At 38.9% G+C, this 21120-nt stretch overlaps 1 protein-coding gene across 2 annotated transcripts in view; it reads left to right on the top strand.

Moving 5' to 3' along the window:
• The window catches only part of CPED1 (cadherin like and PC-esterase domain containing 1), a 260855-nt gene that overhangs the window by 61282 nt on the left and 178453 nt on the right, over positions 1-21120 (top strand). The gene's annotated exons all lie outside the window — the stretch shown is intronic.

The following is a 21120-nucleotide window of genomic DNA, read 5'->3' as shown; positions in this document are numbered from 1 at the left end:
ATTCCACAATTACAAATCTTTCAGAATCCACAAGGTTTTGCCCATGGGGAGACCCTGATAAAAAGGAATACAAGCATAACATTGGTATTCTTTCTTTTACTTTTGCATCCTAACTTTCTAGGTGAATATTCCCTTTTTCCTTTGCATTTGTCTTTAAAATAGTTGCTGTTTTATTTTATAAGTAGTTATTATACTTACTAAAATACTCCTTAATTACTTAAAACAAGGTTTAGAAAAATTTTTTTCATGACTAGGTAGTTCTGATATTAACAGATTTTCTTCTGCTTAAAAAATTCCCTCAAAAAATTTTGTATGTTTCAGATAGGATACTGAATGAGTAACTTCCACGTCTTGACATTAGAAATTTGGGACAAAAATTAACATCTCATTTTCTCATCGATTCCCAGAAGAAAAAAATCAGATGGTCTGCAAGTCTTCATAGATCAAATTATAGCTTACTCTAAAAGCCATGAGTGAAAGATTCCTCAAATTTCTTGGTTAAAATCCATTTAATGTTGAACAGCTTATGCCCCTAGAAAGTATTTCACTATATAATTACAATTTAGATCTAGAGAGCTTCAATTCTGTTTTTAAAAATTTAATTTGTGTCCTAGTGGGATCAAGATACCCCATGGGGTTTTCCATGGGTTTTCAGCTTCCACACAAAACATACACCACCTTGGCATGTCCCACTGTGAAGACTACTGCCATTTATCAAGGATTAAAATAAAATAAAAATGAATCAACAACTCAACTTTCAACCTAAGGTGTTCATCTAAGATAAAAAATAGCTATGTAGGGGATCCCTGGGTGGCTCAGCGCCTGCCTTTGGTCCAGGGCGTGATCTGGAGTCCCCGGATCGAGTCCCAGGTCGGGCTCCTGGCATGGAGCCTGCTTCTCCCTCCTCCTGTGTCTCTGCCTCTCTCTCTGTGTGTCTATCACAAGTAAATAAAAAAATAAATCTTAAAAAAAAAATAGCTGTGTAACCTTGGTTCTACAGTTAATGTTTTTATATGGCAGGTGTAACTTGACTCCATAATCCCTAAGTTTTGTTTTGTTTTTGTTTCTATAAACTTCAGCTGGGTAGGTTTTTTTTTTTTTGTTGTTTTTTGTTTGTTTTTTTTACTTTATAAAAAAGTATGTTTTTGTGAGATCCGAGTAAAATAATCATTTCCATTAATATATTATTAATAGGTATCTAAGAATACTTTAGGCAATTTGAAAAAAAGATTTGTTTACATTTTGGATGGAACCTGCATATTTTTTGTTGCTACTTACATCTCAAAACGATGGATTCAAAACATTTTGTTTCTTTAGCATTAGAGTTAGCAGACATGTAGACAGGAATAAAAGCTCATTTATATCCAGAAATGGATTATCACTTTTTTTTAAAGATTTTTTTAAGAGAGGGAGCAGGAAGAGAGAGAGAGAGAGAAATCCAAACAGACTCCAGGCTGAGCGTGGAGCCTGATCTGACCTGGGGCTTGACCTAGCCACCCTGAGATCCCTACCTGAGCCCAAACCAAGAGCTGGCCGCCTAACCAACCGTGCCACCCAGGTTCCCCTGGATTATCACTTTAGAAATGCTCCTCAGAGAACTCTCACAGAAGTTCCTATTTTATATTCTGCTCACATACAATCAGGAAGTTTTTAACTGTCTTCTTTTGCTTTAAATATTTTTTCCCCAAGAACATCTATAGGCTCTAGACATAGGTCGTCCTTTCACCACTCTCTGTCTAGTGTTTTAATTTTCTATTTAGCTCTGTGACTAACAGGATAATTTTGTGGAATATACAGCCTCTTAAATAAAATTATTTCTTCTATCATGTTATTCCTCTTTAGCTGAAGATAATTTTCTTAGATGTGTAGCTTTAAAGGACAGCATGTAACGCCAAGGCATTATTTTCCGATTTAAACTTTGTAAACAATAGCTTTTGTTGTAGACTGTTGCTATGAATATATACTATGTGGTATAAACTCAGTATTCACAAGTTTAAATACATTCTATTTGTGAATAGCAACTATTCAATATTGAATACAGATTAGGTACCAACATGTCGGTGCCTAAATATATACTAAAGAGGTAAGATAGTAAAACTAAGCAAACTACCTTATAATTTAGCCATTTTATTTAAAGTCAACATGGCCTCTGCCATTTTAGGAGAGGCAGAGGTTTCATTTGGAGGTAGACAAAACACAAATTATTGAAACCAGAGATTTTTTTTTATCTCTGCCCCCTATTAGATCTGTGATTCAGAGGTTGTTGGTTTTTCTGTTTGCTTTTTTTAAACCATAAAGTGAGGATGATGAAAATCATTTCATAAATTTAATTTTAAAAACATAGTAGATCCTATCTATGTGTGTGTGTGTGTGTGGAATTGAAGAATAAAGCACTTTATATATCATACCTAACACATAATGCTCAAACAATGGTAAATGGATCCTCCTAGATGCGAAAAATCAAGCAATGGACCTCACAGTATTTAATCCTTTTCTCTTTATGTGATCATCACTATGATTTTTTTATATTTCTGGCAAAAACTATGAAGGGTCTGAGATTTCACCCTATTTCCAAGCTCACAAGTCAGCCTGCCACTGCTTTCCTGGGCACTGGCGGAAGACATGAGACTCCTGGGTCAGAGACAAACGACTTTATTATTTACAGCAACCGCAGCAGGCTGACCACCAGCATTTGCGCTGGTTCACGGATTCCGGGTTCCCACAGGGTGGTGTGAAGCGGGCTAGGTGACACTTGTATACTTGTGGTTTGTGTTTCAGTGGAGGAGCTCTGAGCTTAGGGAGTTGGGATGTTTTATAATGGGCAGTGAGCATGCCCGCCCTTTGCTCTAGAGAGAGACATTATTTTTGTTATACGGGACGAAACCTTCTCTTTGCTCCAGAATGAGACCCCAGCTCTATTTTTCAAGGCTATTTGCTATATAAATATCTTTGAAAAGATAGCTCAGAACAAAGACTGTCAGTGCCTCTGTTTGCAAAATGTATAGAAATGTGAAAGATGCACGGAGAAGTGTCTCCCAACAGTTTCAGAGAAGAATACCTGACAAATTCCAGCTCTGACGCTTAATCAGTGTACCACTTGGAGCAAGATTTAAAGCCTACTTGTGCTTCAGTTTTCTTGTCTATAAAAATACAACGTTTGGCAAGGACTAATGATGTTGAGAGGACATGATTCCACTGTGCCTTTTTTTTTTTTTTCATGCAGACATGCTGTCCCAGGCTTTATCTCAAGGTAGAGACAGGAATGCTGAGAGAGGAGGGCTCATCATACTGCTAAAGGGGGCTGGGATCCTGCTTCTGCAGCAGGACAGAGATTGGGCCAGAGGTGGAGGAGTGTTTGAAGACAGCATGTAAGACGAACACAGTCTGTTCCATTCCATAGCCAGACTGGATGTACCTGCCATTAGACTTGTGACTCACATGGAAAGGCATAAATCCATGGAATTTTTACTGGCTAGCACAGAGGTTTATTTTTACCTTGCCATTTAATGCTTTGCTTTTTGGAGAAAAAAAAAAGTTTCATAACTTTAGTTGGTCCAAACTTCTGGCTAATGTTTATTTTGTTGTTGTTGCTTTTTAGTAAGTTTGTTTTTTAGATAAAAAGGATTTCTTTCTCATATTTGGAATATGAATACAAAACAAAATATCAGAGAGTGGTTTTACTTGGGTTGTGAGTTGTTTTTGTTCTTTTATATGCAGTAGCATCAACCAACAAGCCTTGGTTAGAAGTGTGCCAAATTTTGGGGCATTACTCATTCTTCCCAGTAGTGTTATCTTAGCTCCAAGCATTAGGTTTCATGTGAAGCTGGAAATGTATGCAGAACTTGATGCAAAGGTAGCATTTTGAATGTTTCAGGATCTATGTCCTCATTTTTATAATAACATGTGGGTACGCAAAGAAAAAGGAAAACAATAAAAAAAAATTAATCTTTTGTTGTATCTGAAAAGACTGGACTTTAAAAAATTATAGATGTTTACTACCAAGTATAAAACGTATCTTTAAAATAACATAATTGAAATTACTTTTAAGCATTGATCAATAATAGTTAACTATCTCATGTGGCACTGGTGATTGTTTTTAATATCCCAGGTCTAAAACTTCCTATTTGTCAGATGATGTTAGCGAAATATTGGCAGGGAATTGGGTAGCCTAGCTTGGATTTAAACAAAGCAACATGGAAATTCTCAGCGCTTAATACCATCTGAGGATTTTTGTTGCTTTCATTTTTTTCCTCCCCTCTGCTATAACCTGGAGGGATGTTCTCCTTAAAATAAGTCTTCAAGAAATGGGACCATTCCCACTGTTAAAGACTGGGGACCGGCCTCTACGAGGCAATCAGGCAAGTGTTCAGAGAAGGCCAGCTTGCTTGTTCTTTGTCCTCTCAAATGCTGCTATCGCCTCTCTGTGTCTCCTGTGTGTTCCTCCATGTTTCTGTTTTTCCAGAGACTTCCACCTCTTGTCCCACACACGATTATATCCTTCATGCAAAACATTCTTTCCCAAAGTAAAACTCACCTCTTTAGTATGACCGACTTTCTGCTAGGTGATAGCAGAAAGTAAGCTGATGGAACTAATTCAGACTAAATTACACCCTCACCCCAGTCATAAGCCTCTTAGATGTATTTGCATTTTTATAAAAGAAGCTTGCGAACCCAGTGAATTTCTAATTGGTAGAGTTTCTGGAAGTGCATTCAGATTCCCATTCAGTTCATCACCAAGCCGTCCACTTCCAAAGCTACTTGGATCCATCTAATTTCTCTATCCCCACTGTGAACCAGTCTGGTTCAAGCCAACATTCTCTCGTGCCCTTCCTCCTTCCTTTCTTGCCCTAAAAAAACCCTCTCCGCTACTGAGACTCCAGCCAGAGTTATCTTTCTCCATCCCTTTTATTTATGAAAGTCCATTAATTAGACCTCCTCGCAGCTGCCTGTCTAGGGACTAAACATTGAGGCCCAGGTAACTAGCTCTCTGATGCTCTGACTTGATCCAAAGATTAGGATCTAGATAGATCTAGATTTTACCCAGAACAGAAGTCACACACCCACATGTTGTCAGGGACCTAGGATGTGACTCAAATAAACTCATAGCAAATTCAGAAGCTTGACAGGTCAGATAACTTACACATTTTCAGATTTGGCCTGTCGTCAACTTTATAGACTCTGTAACATAAGCCATTTGGTCTCCATGAAGAGAAGAGGAGGCGAAGACGTGGGAAAGTACAAGGCAGTACCACATGGCACCACCCAGATGCACCTCAGCAATGTTGCAGTGCTACAAACGTAGGGAAGATTTCCTCATGTTTCTCATCCCTGTACAGTTCAGTTTCCACTGAGATTCAGATCCCACCCAGTGGTCCTTCCCTTCCTACCTCCTTATCCCTATACTTCTCCGTGCTCCTTCCCCTCAGCACATGTTTGCATTTTCCTAAACCCTTGGTAACTCCAACCTCCATTTCCCCCACAAAACAATAACTTTGCTAACCCTTGAGAACAATGATGGGTTTTTCTGCTATAACTTTAATCTCTGGAGTTGAGACGGATCGTCTTGATCTCTTCTCTACTCCTTCTTACTATCATCCAGGGACATCCTGACCATTCAGCATAGTCCATAAGGAAATGGTCACCCAGGTTAACTTCTTCCTCTCCACTTGAAATTTTCCATCCATCCTATCAGTTTTGATGTCCATATGGATGACCTTTCATCCTCCTAACCTCATAGCTCTTTGATGTCATCGAATCCTTGACCTTCAATTCTCATCAACTTTGGCATCCAGCTTTGGTAGCCCTGCTTGGTTGCTTGCACCACACAGCACTACCCCATCTGTGGAAGCTTACTAATCCATGACTGCATAGTCAGTCTTTCTGGCATTTTCACTTCTTCAATGCCAGAGCTGGAGCCTCAAATGACACTTCTAGTACTCTTCGTTCTTCTACTTTCTCCATCAGCCATTTTTGGTCAGAGTTCCTTTCTTAGCAACCCTGGACTGCTTAGTCTGCCTCTTGAAATCTTTCCCTACAAGCACTTGCAACATTTGTATTTTTATTCCACACTAGCCTTAAGCCACCAATTACAGAAAAATCCTACAACCTGACATCGCTACTTCTACACAACAAACACTGGAGAAAATCATCTGAATTTTCTGGGGATTTTTTGTTCTGAAGATGTCTTCCTCCCTTGCTAAAATGGGGAAAAAATTATACTGTTTTGCAGTCGTCAGCTCAACCACCACCACCACCACCACCGCAGCTGGCTAGTGGCCCCTGAAGCAGCCTGTCCTAATTTCTCTCTTGAATACTTACGAAAACACAAACAAAAAACTTTAAGAACTAGTCCTAACACTTGCATTATAGATATGGGAGGAATTTCCATGCCTTCTAAGGCTGATGGAAGTAAATTGTCATTCTTAATGTTCTGTTCAGTTCTCTGTAGGTAAAGACCCTCTCCCTCCTTGGTCAGGATGTATTTCAAAAGAAGAGCCAGCCAGATGTGCTGATGGTTTGGATGGGGTTTGTAAAAGAATGTCTGCTGCAGTTTTAGCCAGCCATCAGTTGGGCTAAGTAAGTTAGAGACCAGGAATGGAGCTTAATCTGTCATTCTGCTGTAGGTCCCAGAAAAGTCAAGTGGTGAGACAAGGACACATTCCTTCCAAGTTGAGTATATTGTCTTTAAAATGAAGAAAATAAATATCCTGACTTCACCACCCAGAAATAATTACTAGGACCGTTTTTGTGTATTTTGTTACTGAAAAGTAGTTCCAAGTGAAGTCAGTTTTTTGAGATTTACGCTTTCTTTCCTCTGTGTTCCTATTTTACCATGTGACAACTGCCATTGTAGCCAAGTCACATGGTCTCTTGGCTGTATTTGGATGTGTTTGCTTTCCCACAAGGACTGAGTCCTCCTGAGAATAGGACCTTATTTTTCACTTTTCAAGGTCCGTGCCTTGGACGTAGTTCCTGGTTTACAACAGCCGCTCTGGTATTTTTGAACAAAAGACCAGAGAGGATGATAATGGTGGGGATCAGGGTTGTAAAAGGAGAGCCCTGCCCAGCATCAGGGGGTCTTGGCAAAGCTTGGATGGATTTATTTCTTTACCCATTAGGAGCTCAATATTGAGTTGATACCTGGGGGAAAGGAGAGGGGCAGGCAAATTTGAAAATACTGTCACATTCCTCCAAGATAAAACTGCCCATTTTAAGTAATGAAATATTTGCTTTTACGAAAGAACTAGAGAGCAGTTATACTATCACAGATACACAAGGCAGAAAGATAGCAATAATTTATATAAGGTCGTTTCAGCTTCTAGGTAATGACCATTGTAGCCAAAAGACTCATCACCCCATTGTTTTCTAAAAGGACAAGCTTAACACTTTCTTGCACAGTTGATTGACCATTCATGCAGGCCAGGCATGGACATGTACTTCCCTTAGGTAAGCTCTGATTGTCCTACCATTTCAACTCAAAGGTCTTTAAATATTTGTTCACCATTCTTTAGTGGATGAGATGGGGGGGCCCCTACTCTTTCCCTCCTGCAGTCCCATAACTGGGGCCTCCTTCCTTCTCAGGGTCTCCTTAGCCCAACCCTCCTGCCCCTGTCCCACTCAGTGCTATTGAGTAGGGACCCTGCCAGGAACTGACCAACTCTTCAAGGAGCCATAGTGTGCACAAGCAGGAGCAGAGGGGGGCATGGGGGTCTGTACTCAGACCTTATCCCTTAACCCCTGGGGAAGGTGAGGCAAGGCAGAGACAGTGTCTGGGGTCAGTTCCAGATGGGTGGTTACCTCTCCGTCCTCCACTCTAAACCTGGGGACCTCAAATGGGGTTGGGGGGCTGGAGTGGGGGGCCCTCCTAGTGGGGTTTGGGGTTGGGTTCCTGAATGCACCATAATTGCTGTATGAAATATTAAAAAGTTTAAAGTGAAAAAAATTCTTTAGTAAGCTAAGTGCTGACTACTAGAAGGATGGAGTAGGAAGACAGTAGTGAGAACTCTCTTTCCCACTCAGTAATGTTTTAGTACGTCTTAGAGCTTAGCTCTCTGGGCAGTTTTCTTCATCTTATTGGTTCTACATTCAGAGCGGAGGAAATCCAGTACTTCTGGCTGACTATTGTGCTTCAGCACTTTTCTTGGTGGATCCTGTGCAAGCGAGGGTGTCTGAGATATGGCCAGAAAACCTAAATCAGAAAGAAAGAGCATTGATCTACATTGCAGTGAATGTTAGGGGGATTACTTTTCTTTTTTAAACTCTACATCTTACAAAAATCTCAGAAACCCTATTTAACAGAGAAATGGAACTGCTTTGATCAATCAAGGGCAGGATCCTACTCTCTTCATCCTTTCCTTTCTTGTTTTATCATCCCCTGGCGGGGGCGGGGCTAGATGCAACTTGCCTGACACCTACCTGACCCCAGTGAGACTTCAGTCTGGAGTCATGACTTTAGATAAGGAACTTTAGAACAGAGATAGTTAAGAACAGTCAGTGAGGGTGGAAAATACTGTCACAATTCTCTTTGTCCAAGTATGAAAGTTAGAAACATTCTTCTCTTTCCTTCCTATATCTTATACAGGTTTTTTTGGCCAGCCTATGAGACGGAAGTTAATGAAAGCAGAAATAAAAATTTTGGAATGATCAAACATGCATTTTTAAGATTCCTTTTACCTTTCCCTTTCATTATGCCTACATACATTCACTATGAAAAAATTAGAAAATACAGATAAACCGAGAGAGAAAAATGTAAATGTAGTGTAATTACATAATTTTTCATACCTTCCCTATTAATGTGTAGTTTTTACATACTAGAGTCATAATCACTTGAAGTATGAACAGATTACAGGATATTTATCAGTGGAAAACATTAAAAATGATGGAAATTCACATTTATTGGCACAAAAAAGTGTTTATATTGTTGAGTTAGAAATAAGAGTGACCCCTGTACATGCTATACATAATCTACTTTATATTATTAAATGTTTTGTCTGTGCATATATAATATCCATTTATAAAATGTATATTAACAATGTTTGGTCTTAAAAATATATTCTCACGTAGAAACATACATATATTAATTCATTCAGTACTCACAATGTGTCCATAAGGAGATACTATTATTCCACTTCTACTCAAGGGTAGAGAAATTAGGTACATTTCTCAGGATGACACATCTAACAAGTGGTATATGCACATAGACACCCTGAGTCTGGAGCGGCCTTCTCCCCACCCCACTGCCCAGCTCCTCAGTATGGTAGTCAAGGCCCCCAAGGGCTGAGGCAGTCTATATTCCTGCCTGGTCTCCCTTAATCCCTTCAACCAAGCCTAGGTCCTCCTTTCTCTGTCCCTTCAACACACTTAACTGTCCTCTCCTCTTCCTGCCTTTACCCTAACGACCTCATTTGAACTTAATCATCCTTCTAAAGACCTTCTTTTCCAAATATGGTCCCATTCTGAGGTACTGGGGGTTAGGACTTCAACATATGAATTTTGAGGGGACACAATTCAACTCATAACAGCCAGAGCTGGCCGGAGGAGGCAGGGAACTGTGATTGGCTGGTTTCACCAGCCCATCTCTCCACCATGTGGAGAGAGGAGGACAGATCTCCAAGGGAAGGAAGCGATATTGGACAGACAAAACAACTTGATTGGTTATGATAAAGCCCACTGAGTTCTTTAGGCAGAATAAACCCATACCCCTGCCCCCACTGCAAATCATCTTGAAGTTAGAGAATATTTATCTTTCTCTCTTCAGCATCCAGAGCCCAACACTGTCCATTGGATACCCAGGTGCCCTTCTGCTGGCCCATATGTGGCTTGGTCTTTCTGCTTAGTTCTTATTTCCTGCCTCAAAGCTCAGTTCTCACATGTTCTCAGACCTTGCCTCTGCTCTCCAAAGCCACATAACTTAATTAATTAGTGCTTCTATGCTTTCCTCTCTCAGATGTACTTCCCCCCACAGGACATAATTCAACCCAAATGAATAATTCTATTGGTAAGAATTTGAGATACCTTGCCGACCGGTCAAAACCTAATGGAAACTGCTGAATCCTACAAATGCGCAATCACCTACACAGTCTGACCTGACTGTAAAATTCACAGCCCTGCCTGTGAGACATAAATCTCTACGTTAACTAGTCGCAGCCAAAATCAAATGGAGATTTTTGGAAAATGATAGCAGCTCCATTTCCTTGAAAGTGGGAAAGATTATCTGCTGTGTAGCATATAGTTTGTTGGTTGGAAACTATGGAATTCCTCCTTCCACTTGGCATTTCTTAAAAAGTAAGAAACAAGCTTGTCAATGTGTAGTGCTTCACGCCTGGCCACTAGCAAGATGGAGGGAAGGGCAGCGGTGGCCATTAGCACCGGGGTATGTCGATGAGTGTGAGCTTTAGGAGACTCACTTTGTTGTCTTCTCTTTGAGAAGCTGGACCAAGATCACTGACCCGAAATTATCTCTTGATCTTCTGTCACTTGTGGCTTTACACTTTACACATTTGGCATTAGGCCAGTTTGAAAGGGACAGCATGTCCATTTTTCAGTAAACACTTAGCAGTTCGTTGACATCTCTGAAGTTGTGCTAAAGACCAACTAGCTGAGGGAGCTGATTGATCCTCTGCTCTTCAGCAGGGCAAGTTTGGTAAGTCTCTACTGGTTTTCAACCTCTGTACGTCATGCCACCATGGAAGTGTGTCCATTTATGTCACCTGGAGCGTGTTGTGGTGTGCCAAATACTGTTACACACAGAGGCAACATTGCATAGCACACCTACGATATGTATGATTCTGATTATGAATTTTGATTTTCAACGGATCATAAAAGAAGAGGTGGAAAGAGTGATATTCACTTTTGTTGTCTAAATCTCTGTGGCAAGCCCCTACTTACTTATTTTGATGATAAAATAGACGGGTAGCGTTGCATCTAAATAAAACCAAAACAGCCTGTTAGGCTGTGAAGAACCTTGAGCAATAAAACTGGGTTTCTTTGCATGATGTAATGAAAACTGAGTAAACTATATTTGTACTTGATTGATTTGATTACTCTGTCATCCCAGCCTGCATTTATCAATCAGTAGCTTTATATCTTGCCATGTGCACACACATCCCATGACTTGGTATGTAGTCTGCTAAAACAAACTATACTATGTTTGTTGGCATTTTCCTCAACAAATACATCACCCAAGCAGTGATTGTGATGCTTTCCCCACCTCAACTCTTCGTGAGCCACTCTGCTTGTAACAGAAATATTAGCAGTGGATCTAAAGTCTTGATAAGATGCTTGAAAAACATAACTTGCTTCAAAATAGACCAAAAAGTTCTTACCAGGTGTAGCCAAACTTCTTATTTTTAAGCCATCAGGGCTGCACTGTTTGGGGATTATAGGAGTTGGGTTAAGAAGGTTGCAGAACGAAATCAGGTTCAAGAATTTAGCTGCTGAAGTGGTGAACATTCATCCTGACAGTTACATACTTGATCTGTGAGTAAACTCAATAAGCAAAGGAGAACCGTATTGTAATTTTGATTCCTTTGTCTATGCATTTTTAAATCTATTCATTTATCTACCTGTCTAGATAGATGAATATACATAAATATAAATATACATTAACATATACATTTAATTTTTATATTAATGAAGTCTATCAAGGGAGAATGTGTGTGTATGTTTGGCGTTGGAGGATATAATGTGTGGAACTTCAAAATAATCTCTCTCTCCCAGTCTCCTTTTGGTGGTAGAGTTACTGAACAACAAAATGGCAACTGTAATGAAAGAAAAATATTGTTAGTAAGTTTACCATGCTCATAGCCTTGTTCATTCATTTTCATGAAAGTCTAGGACCATGCACTTCCCTTTCGATTTGCAAGATATAACCAACATTAGGAAATAAAAGCCCAGTAAAGTGATGCATGAACTGTAATGCACACAACCTCATAAAGGGTATGTTGTATAACACATTATTCATGGGAAGAGGATTCTTGTTATGACTAGTCTCTTGAATTTCCCATTGTAACCATAATAATTAATAATACAACTTATTAGGACCAAGACATTTTAACAGGCATCCAATGTCTTGCAATCTGACAATCCTGTTGAAAAATATATTGATAAAGACCCAAAATGAGAGTTGCAGCAAATACATTTATTTTCCTAAATAGAATCTTAGAAGCCTTCATTTGAAGTTGAGGTTGTGATTAGAAAGGATACATGTCTTGGCAGAACTATAATTAAGTGAATGAATGGGGTAGTTTTGGAAGATGCTTTGATGATGAGTTGGGTGTGCTTCTGTCTGGGAAAGAAGCATAGACTCTATTATATAGTACAGCTCTTTCAAATCCTGATTCATTACATCAGTGACTTTTAAGACCATTTTCTTTAAACTTCTCTTAGCACCATCTATTGGTAAAATAATGCAATTTTCTTTTTCTTCTAAGTCATTTTAATTAATGACATCAAACAGTCATAGCAGCAGTAAAATCCCAATGTTGATAATCATTTTATGAGAAAATGTGTAGCAGATCAAAGGGTAAGCTTATTCCGAAAAGGACAAAAGTAGGCAATTCATCGACATCCACTGAGAGGGCCTTTTGAAGGTCCATTTTGCCTCACACATTTCCGAGCATCTGTAAGAAGGCATATACTGGTAAGAATTCTAACCTTCCACCCAGTGAAGGCATAAGTCAGGAATCCTATGGCCCAGGTATGAAAAGACCTGAATTCTAGTCCCACCCAACTGCTAACTATAGTTATGTGTGACTCTGGGAGAAGTACTTAGTCCATTTGTGCCTCGTTTCCAGGCCTGTAAAACAGAAACAATTATACTGACCATTCTGTTCTCATAGACTTGTCATGAAAATGCTTTATAAAAGAATATGTATTGTAAATCTATAAAAGTAATATGTAAGGCATTATTTCTATATTATTCAGGATGTCCATGAATTGACTTGGAAAGGAAAATTAAATGAGGCTTTCCGTTTTCTACATTGACCTAGAACTGTCACAATAACATATATTGTTCTTTTTGGAGACATTCTGAGATGGAAAGAAGTAGGCAAGTGTTACCTAGAGTGAGAGGTTGAATACAGACCGTCATCAGAGAAGAAGTGTTAAGTGTCGGGTTTTTTTGGTAGATAATTATAGTGGGGCTTCTTGATTTATGACACAGAATTATTTTATAGATAAATTACCCTAAAATAAGAACAGGAGGTAACATTAAGTTTTTACTATATGTCAGACACTGTCAAGCACCTCACATGTTCCTTTAAGTCTCTATAACCATCTCTGGGACAAATACTATCACGACTCCTTTAGATACAGGAATAGAAGTACCAAGAACCTCTGGGAAACATAACGAGAAAGCAGCAGATCTATATCTAACATACTATATTATACCCCTTATCATACACTTGAGCCACTCTACTGTATTTTCAGGCTTGTCTTAAAAGAAAATAAGAAAGGAGCTATTTAAGAAAGCTAATATCTGGGCCTAATGAGAAATTGAACTTGTTTTCTCATTTTATTATGATGATGATTATTCTTCCATCAACTAAAATAACCTTTTCAATTTCTTATTTATCATAATATTTACACATAAGCAGATGTGATGTGAATTTGCACAGGCAAAAATTGTTTGTTTTGTTTTGGTTTAGTTTTTTAATGGAGAATTCAGTAGCAGATAGAAATTGCCGGTCCTGGGTAGTGAGAAGCTTGGGTCCTCAGCACTTACTGTCACTCCCTCTGGAGGGTCCTCTCGATGTCTCCATTGTTACCTCTTTCCTGATGTGCCCACTCTGGGCTCAGCTCCCCAAACCATCTACAACCTTTCTAGGCAGAGTAGAAAATCTACCATGACAAACCTCATACTGCAGCCATATGGTTGGGGTTAGTGGTGATTCAGGTGTGGGTGCAGCCACTGGGCTCAGGACTAGGCCTTTGGAATTAGAATAAGCATCTTGGGCCACTTTGAAGGGCCAAGAATTAGTTGTCCTGGATTTTTGAAGCCGTTTTTCTGATCTTCATGGGAAGGTTTTTTAAATTCCCTGATTGTGCAGTCAAACTAGTTAATGAACACCAATCTGGGGGATATGGATTAATAAGTGTAAGTAGCACCAAATTACGTTTTGTGGGAAATATATGATTTCTGTGGAATTAATGGTTCTTGCATGTTGTTTTCAGAACAAGTAATTGCTTTGACCTGATTGCACATCTGCTGTTGGACGGTAGCTGGGTGCAGACTGAGCCAGACTGCATATATGTGAATCCGATCTTGGCCACCTAACAGTCCGGTGTCCTTGAGCAAGTTTCTTACCTTTCTGTGCTTCAGTTTTCTCTCTGCAATGTAGGGACGATAATGACCCTGTCTCCTGGGACTCGTAAGAGGATAGGATGAGTTAATACATTTAAAGTACCTAGAACAATGCCTCACACAGAATGAGCAACCCACAAGTGTTTAGTATTATGATTGTTGCTTTAATCAGTATTTTCATAAATATTAGTTGATGATTACTAACTGCTACTTTTATCTAGTTTGGTAAGATGCATGTTTTCCAGAATTCACCAACGTGGAGATAAAAGTAGGATCTTAAAATAGTCACAAATATATTTCTTTACCACCACGTATACTCACTATCTTCAGGCCCCTTCATCTCGAAGTCCTGCTGCCAGTCACTTTTGGGTCATCTTTTTATTCCTATCAGGCCCCTGTTCTTTTTTAATAGCAAATATATTTGTTGACCTCTGGTTCGTCTGGAAGGTAAATATCTCTAACTGACCTGTACACACAATTTCAACAAGCCAGTGTAATGGCCAAACTTTAATATAAAGGACAAATAAAAGGAAAGACTTTATCACAATTTATAGTGTAATATGTAAATTTTAGGCATAATGACACCATAAAGTGTAGTGAAATTGTCAAATCCTCCCACTCATGTTTTGAACCACTACGAATGTGACAGATACAAACTCAGACTGGTGCAGTTGTATCGTAAGGAAACTAAGATTCCATGGGTCACTTCGCTGTTGGTGATGCGCCTTTCCAAAATGGTGAACAACTCAAGAAACTCACAAATAAAGCATGATCTTCTCTTGCCTCACCATGGACTTGCAAAATTCAGTGTATTTTAAAACTGGATAAAATGCTTAGAATTTATATACAAAATGGAGAGGAGGTCCCTGGGTGGCTTGGTGGATTAAGTGTCTGCCTTGGGCTCAGGTCATGATCCCAGGATCCTGGGATCCAGTCCCATATGGGGCTCCTTGCTCAGGAGGGAGTCTGCTTATCCTTCTCCCTCTGATCCTCTTCTTCTGTTCATTCTCTCTCTCTCTCTCTCATAAATAAATAAAATCTTTAAAAATAAATACATATAGGGATCCCTGGGTGGCGCAGCGGTTTAGCGCCTGCCTTTGGCCCAGGGCGTGATCCTGGAGACCCGGGATCGAATCCCACGTCGGGCTCCCTGCATGGGGCCTGCTTCTCCCTCTGCCTGTGTCTCTGCCTCTCTCTCTCTGTGTGTGTGACTATCATGAATAAATAAATAAAATCTTAAAAAGAAATACATACAAAGAAAAAATAAATAAACAAAATGGAGCCAATCTCTAGGTTCAAATAATTACCATCAAGCTTTTCACCCACATCAATGTCCAGGGAGACATTCAAAAGTGATGCAGGATGAGGGAGAGTTTGTTAGCGTACACAGAGTGACATTCAACATGGTAACGGCTGGCGTGGTGTGTGCACTGGCCAGTGAGAACAGGTGCCTGATTGTTCAAAGAGATGCTGGACTCTACGCCTTACCGATGCCTTCCAAATAAATATAGTCTTTATCCCACACAAACACAAATATCAAATTTATTAAATTATCTTTAATCAATTGCATTAAATTTTATTAAATGTTACCTATTAAATTTCAGTCGCGTTCTTAATCATTACGATGCCCTCAAATACCCCCTGTCTTCGAGGGCTCATCCTGTGTGCTCATAAAAGCAATCCTCTCGTTCCTTGATACCATGGCCACCATTTCCTCCCCTTCTGCTCTGTTGCCCACGTACACCACTGGTCATGACCACCAAAGGTGCCCTGAGGGCACTGCTGCTGCTGTGCCTGTCATTTTTTGTGCCAAGGGCTCAGCCCCATGTCAGGGACACCACGACTCGTGCGGTGCCTGCTTCTCTTAGGGCTGCTGCAGAAACTGTCGGTGCCACGTCCCAATGTAACTCTCACTGTTTTGCCAATTGGCCCTTGGTAGTCTCAGAAACCTAAATAGGCCAGAACTAAATTGACTTACTAGTAAAAAATATTAGTAGTTAAAATCCTTCTTTATAAGTCTTTTTTTTTTTTTTTAATTATTGCATGTAATGTTATACTCTCAACCTCTCAGATTTTTGGAAAAAATTTTCTTAGTATTGTTTTTGCTCTGACCAAAACCTGGAGTGGAAGACAGGCTATGGTCTAGAGGAGCAGTGCTCTAGAAGCCGCCCTCCTCTTTCATGTCCACTACCCTTGGACATAGCTTGCCAGCCACCTTTTCTCTCTTTAGTATAGATTCCTTACTACTAGGCTTCACCCACAGTTCTTCTGGTCAAGGCCAGACATGGTGAACTCTCAGTTGAACACTAAACATTCCACCCTGGTGGTAAATAATAACCGGGTAGCAGTCTTGTCATCATCTCTCATTAACCATAGAGCTTAAAAGAGCAACAACAACGTAAGGAGGTGCCTTTTCCTTCTTTTCCCAATCTTGGGGGTCGTGATGGTGGCATTTAGCATTTTTGAGTTCTAACAGTGTCACAACTAGACCTGAAATATTTCTATCGAGCACAGTATGGAAATAGGGGTGCATTTATCCTTCACACATAAAGCCACAACTATTTACGTCCTTGTGTCCCAAATATTGCAGAAGCAGAAAGTTTACTTTGAATCTAAATACAGAATTGAGAAGAAAAGGAGGAAGATGACATGGTTAAGTAAACTGGTCTTTGGCCTAATTTGTCTTTTCAGTTCAGTATTTTGTAATGTTTCTGTTTCTAGATTCCTTCTCTCTCAGTCCTGGGTAGTAGGGCAGTCAACAGCCAATTTTAGAAGAACTGGTGTCATTTAAGGGAAAGAACTTTAAACTATATTCATAGCAGGCTATAAAAAGCAAAGATACCACCCACAAAGTGATATTTAAAATTTTCCAGTTACGTGATTTATTGGTAAATCTACACATGTGTTGTGCCGAAAGCAAAATGAGCAATGTACCAGATGTACTCTGAGTTTTTAATTAAGACTAATTTTACCTAAAGGACAAGTTTTAATAGGATATTTTGCTGTTTACAAGCAACAGAAACAAAATTTTAAGCCATTTGTGGGTGAAAAGTTCTTATTATCTAGAATATGGCTCACAGGGAAAAGCAAAACTAAAAAGCAACTAAAAAACCTAAAAGTCTTACGTCAATCTCGAAAATTTCTAGTCAGAAACATGTGCCCTAATGTCAACTCAAGCTCCTGGAAGTAATAGATTCTGTGAGTATTTTAAGTGACTTGGTAAATAAAAAACAGATTGGGGGGGATTGAAGAAAACGGTGAGTCAAGAGCAAAACTCTCTGGGAAATTGGGGCAGTGGCAAGTTGCAGACAAGGTGAGTAAGTCTGAAGCACTGCGCTGAAAACCTGAATTGCAAATTATTTGATGGATAATAGTAGCCGTGAACTTTTGTCATTTTTTTACTCCAAATGCATGAAATTGAATGAACAACTCTTAATTCAACTTTTCTCCTCATAGAAATTACATGTATTTTTCTCTAAATCTGATTTTGCTTTGCTGACAGTGGCCTCTGTTCCCTCACAGCAGGTTGCCTCTGCAGCCCTCTCTGGCTAAGGGGCCTCATGTCAGGCAAAGGGGATGGAGTCACTAATGGCAAAGACCTAAGTAAAAATGACCTTTTTGAGAGAATGTTGAGCATTATGTTGATTTAAGCAAACAAACAAACAAATAAAACCTACTCATTCCAACAGCAATAGGGCTGACCCCAAAAGCTTTGAGAAATAGTTTAAATTTTTAAATAGTTTTCTGTTTTTGTTTTGAGGAAAGGAGAGGTGGGTACAAACTGACAGTAAGGGGGGAAATTAGCCTTACTCATCACACAATGAAATTTCTTCCAAATTCTGCCTTTATAACCTCACCGCTCACTGGGCAAAGCCCCCCCCCCCCCCCCCCCCCGCACCTCCCAGCTCATTAAAACATGCCTGGGCAACTTCTCTCCTCATTGGTTTCATGTCCACTCTCCCCTAACTCTATATAAATTTAAACAATAAATTTATTTCTTTCCATTCCTTCAAACAACATAACAAAGACATGGTTCCCGCATAAGTATGTATCATACTTTCAAAGATCAAAAAGGAAGAGGGTAATAATACCTGTACTCTGATAATTTTTTCACAGTTACTCAATATTTTCCCCTTTTGACTTAAAGCTAGCTTGAATTTTTTTATACTACTTAACAATCCAAACTTCTATTTTGTTGAAAGATTTTAAGTAATCCCTATACCCGGCATGGGGCTCAAACCCACAACCCTGAGATCAAGAGTTGCGTGCTCCACCAACCAAACCAGCCAGACACCCCAACCACCCGAGTTTTTAAATTCAGCTTCAATTGAGTCACACTATAGCCAATGGTTGGATTGGTTAACTCATAACTTTGAACACCTGACTGATGCCAGAGGTCCCAGGATTTTTTTAAAAGTAATGAATATCCATTTTTAATTTATTGAAAAGGACTGGACATTCATTATTGGGTGCCCCACAGTCATTTTCCTGAAGGAAGTCAATGTATTTGGCAAGAAAAAAAAAAAAAACAAGATATAAATTACTTGTTATCCACCATCCCCCTTTTTTAAGGCATCTAAATGGTAGTTTAGAACTGGATGTTCAATCTGGGATTGCTTTTCAGAGACATGCAGACAAGTGAGGTTAATTGAAATAAAATGCTGACGTTGAAACTGATGCCTGAGTTAAAGTGCATTAAATCTCTGAAATATAATTCATATATATAGTTATATGTATAAATTAAATATATGTTATGTAATTTATGTACATATACATGCATATAGATATATATATATGTACACACATGCACATATATACTAAAAGCATCTTGGCAATACAGAAGATAAGAGATGTATAAAGAAAATATGAAGAACACCCCTTGGGGCACCTGGGTGGCTCTGTTGATTAAGCATCCAACTCTTGATCTCAGCTCAGGTCTTGATCTTGGGGTTGTGAGTTCAAGCGCCGAGTTGGGATCTGTGCTGGGCATGGAGCCTACTTAAAAAAAAAAAAGTGTCCTTAATAGAAAATAGTCATCTGAATTTAATGTCCTGACCTAAGTTCTACAGGGAGAAAAGAGAGCTTAACTTCAGAGTTTAAAATCTAGACAAGAATAATAAAGGAAAACCTAAAGTTTTAAACCCCGAATTAATGGTTTTTAGCGGTTTTTTAGCACTTCAGATAGGAAGGCCCCTCTCCTTTTCGCTCAAGTAATTGGTTAATTCTGTAGTTATTTACAAGGTATAAAATAGGTCAAATGTACCTGACTGACCATCGGCTTACTTAGCTAAGGTTGAAAACTGAAAACTGAGATACTATTTCAGAAACTCGTCAGGTACTGCCCGGCTTCTGACCCTTGCCCTCGGTGTCCTCATCTGTATTGAGAGCAGACTCTTGTATTATGATGCCGCTCAGCCAAGCCTGACCTCCACAGACTCCAATTTTATTTCACCGATCATTTGGAAGGGGGGAAAGAACTTGAAGATAAAATGGTTCCATGGAAATATGTTTGCTCAGTGTCCAAACCAAAAATCTTCTCTGACATATTTCCATGTTCCTGACCTATTTCTGGCATTTGCATCTCAGGCCCTCATTAAATTTCATTTCAGGAACTGGCTCTAGTCTCTGTGTATTTTATATTTTTGTCTCAATCTTGGAATCAGATATTATGAAAATATTGATATTCTGAATATGTACTTGGTTCACATATACATTTATTTATAAATAGTAGAGAAGCGGATTGACCGTAATACCATGCACCTTTTATTATACCAAAAACATAGGGTAAAAATTGAAGATTGAGTTGGTCTGTGAAGTTGTCATTGAAGGAGGAATAGGTTAATGCATGATTTCATTTAAAATAGGGGCAATGACCCCCCCATATTTATGTCATATATTTAAATTAGGATTGACTTCAATATACTCAAAAAGAATTTAGAATCACAAATTTTTAGTTAGTCATTAATTATTCTGATGTAAATTATATCAATAATATTTCATGGCTTACCCTAGAAAATGTTCCTGAAAAAAAGTTTAATATTAATAAAGTGATTAACTTATTTTCACAATGGGTGGGTTTAGACAGCTATTCTATTATCATATTTGTTGCACTCTATGTATTAATATTTGTCGGAGGTTGTGTTTCAAATTGTTATTAATGATGCTCATTAATTTATACTGAATTATTCATCTCTGGTCTTGCTGAACTAGTCAAGCATTTTTTCCTCTTTCTTTTTCCCTGGAAAATTCATGCAGAAAAATATCAAAGCAAAATTAAGCTGCCATAAAGTAATAAAACAATCTTTCATGCTGTTTGGTCATTGCAGTGAAATCACAGGGGCAAGAAAATTGAAGTAGTAGCCTAGACATAGCTTTTATTACCAAGGAAAATGAACAGAATTCAAGGTTCTTATGTTGTCATGGTCAAAACATAGAGCAGTCCACGGGGAAAATTGTTTTTGTAACAATTGCATGGTTTTGACACTTCCACTGAAAAAGAACAGAAAGGAGAACATTTATGGCTTGCATTTACTGAGTGCTCAACAAGCATTTGATTGCTTGGTTGGTTAGTTGATGGAAACTTTATACAATGACTACTTCTTTCAAGCACATTGTCGTGTTATTGATCTGGTCATTTTTTATGGGTCAGATTGTATCTCCATTTACATCAGGACATGGACTGCATCTTATTTCTTACATCATAAAATGCAAGTTATTCTTCCTCTCACCCCCCAAATTACTGTACTGATGTACTACGGTATTTGTATGTGTGGTTTGATGCACCCTTTGGTGGTAACATGGGAAAGATATTCCGAAAC

The sequence above is a fragment of the Canis lupus genome, chromosome 18 (genome assembly GCF_048164855.1).
Source record: "Canis lupus baileyi chromosome 18, mCanLup2.hap1, whole genome shotgun sequence".
NCBI lineage: Eukaryota > Metazoa > Chordata > Mammalia > Carnivora > Canidae > Canis > Canis lupus.
Note: the sequence above shows the minus strand (reverse complement) of the source record. Positions and strands in the feature narration are given on the sequence as shown.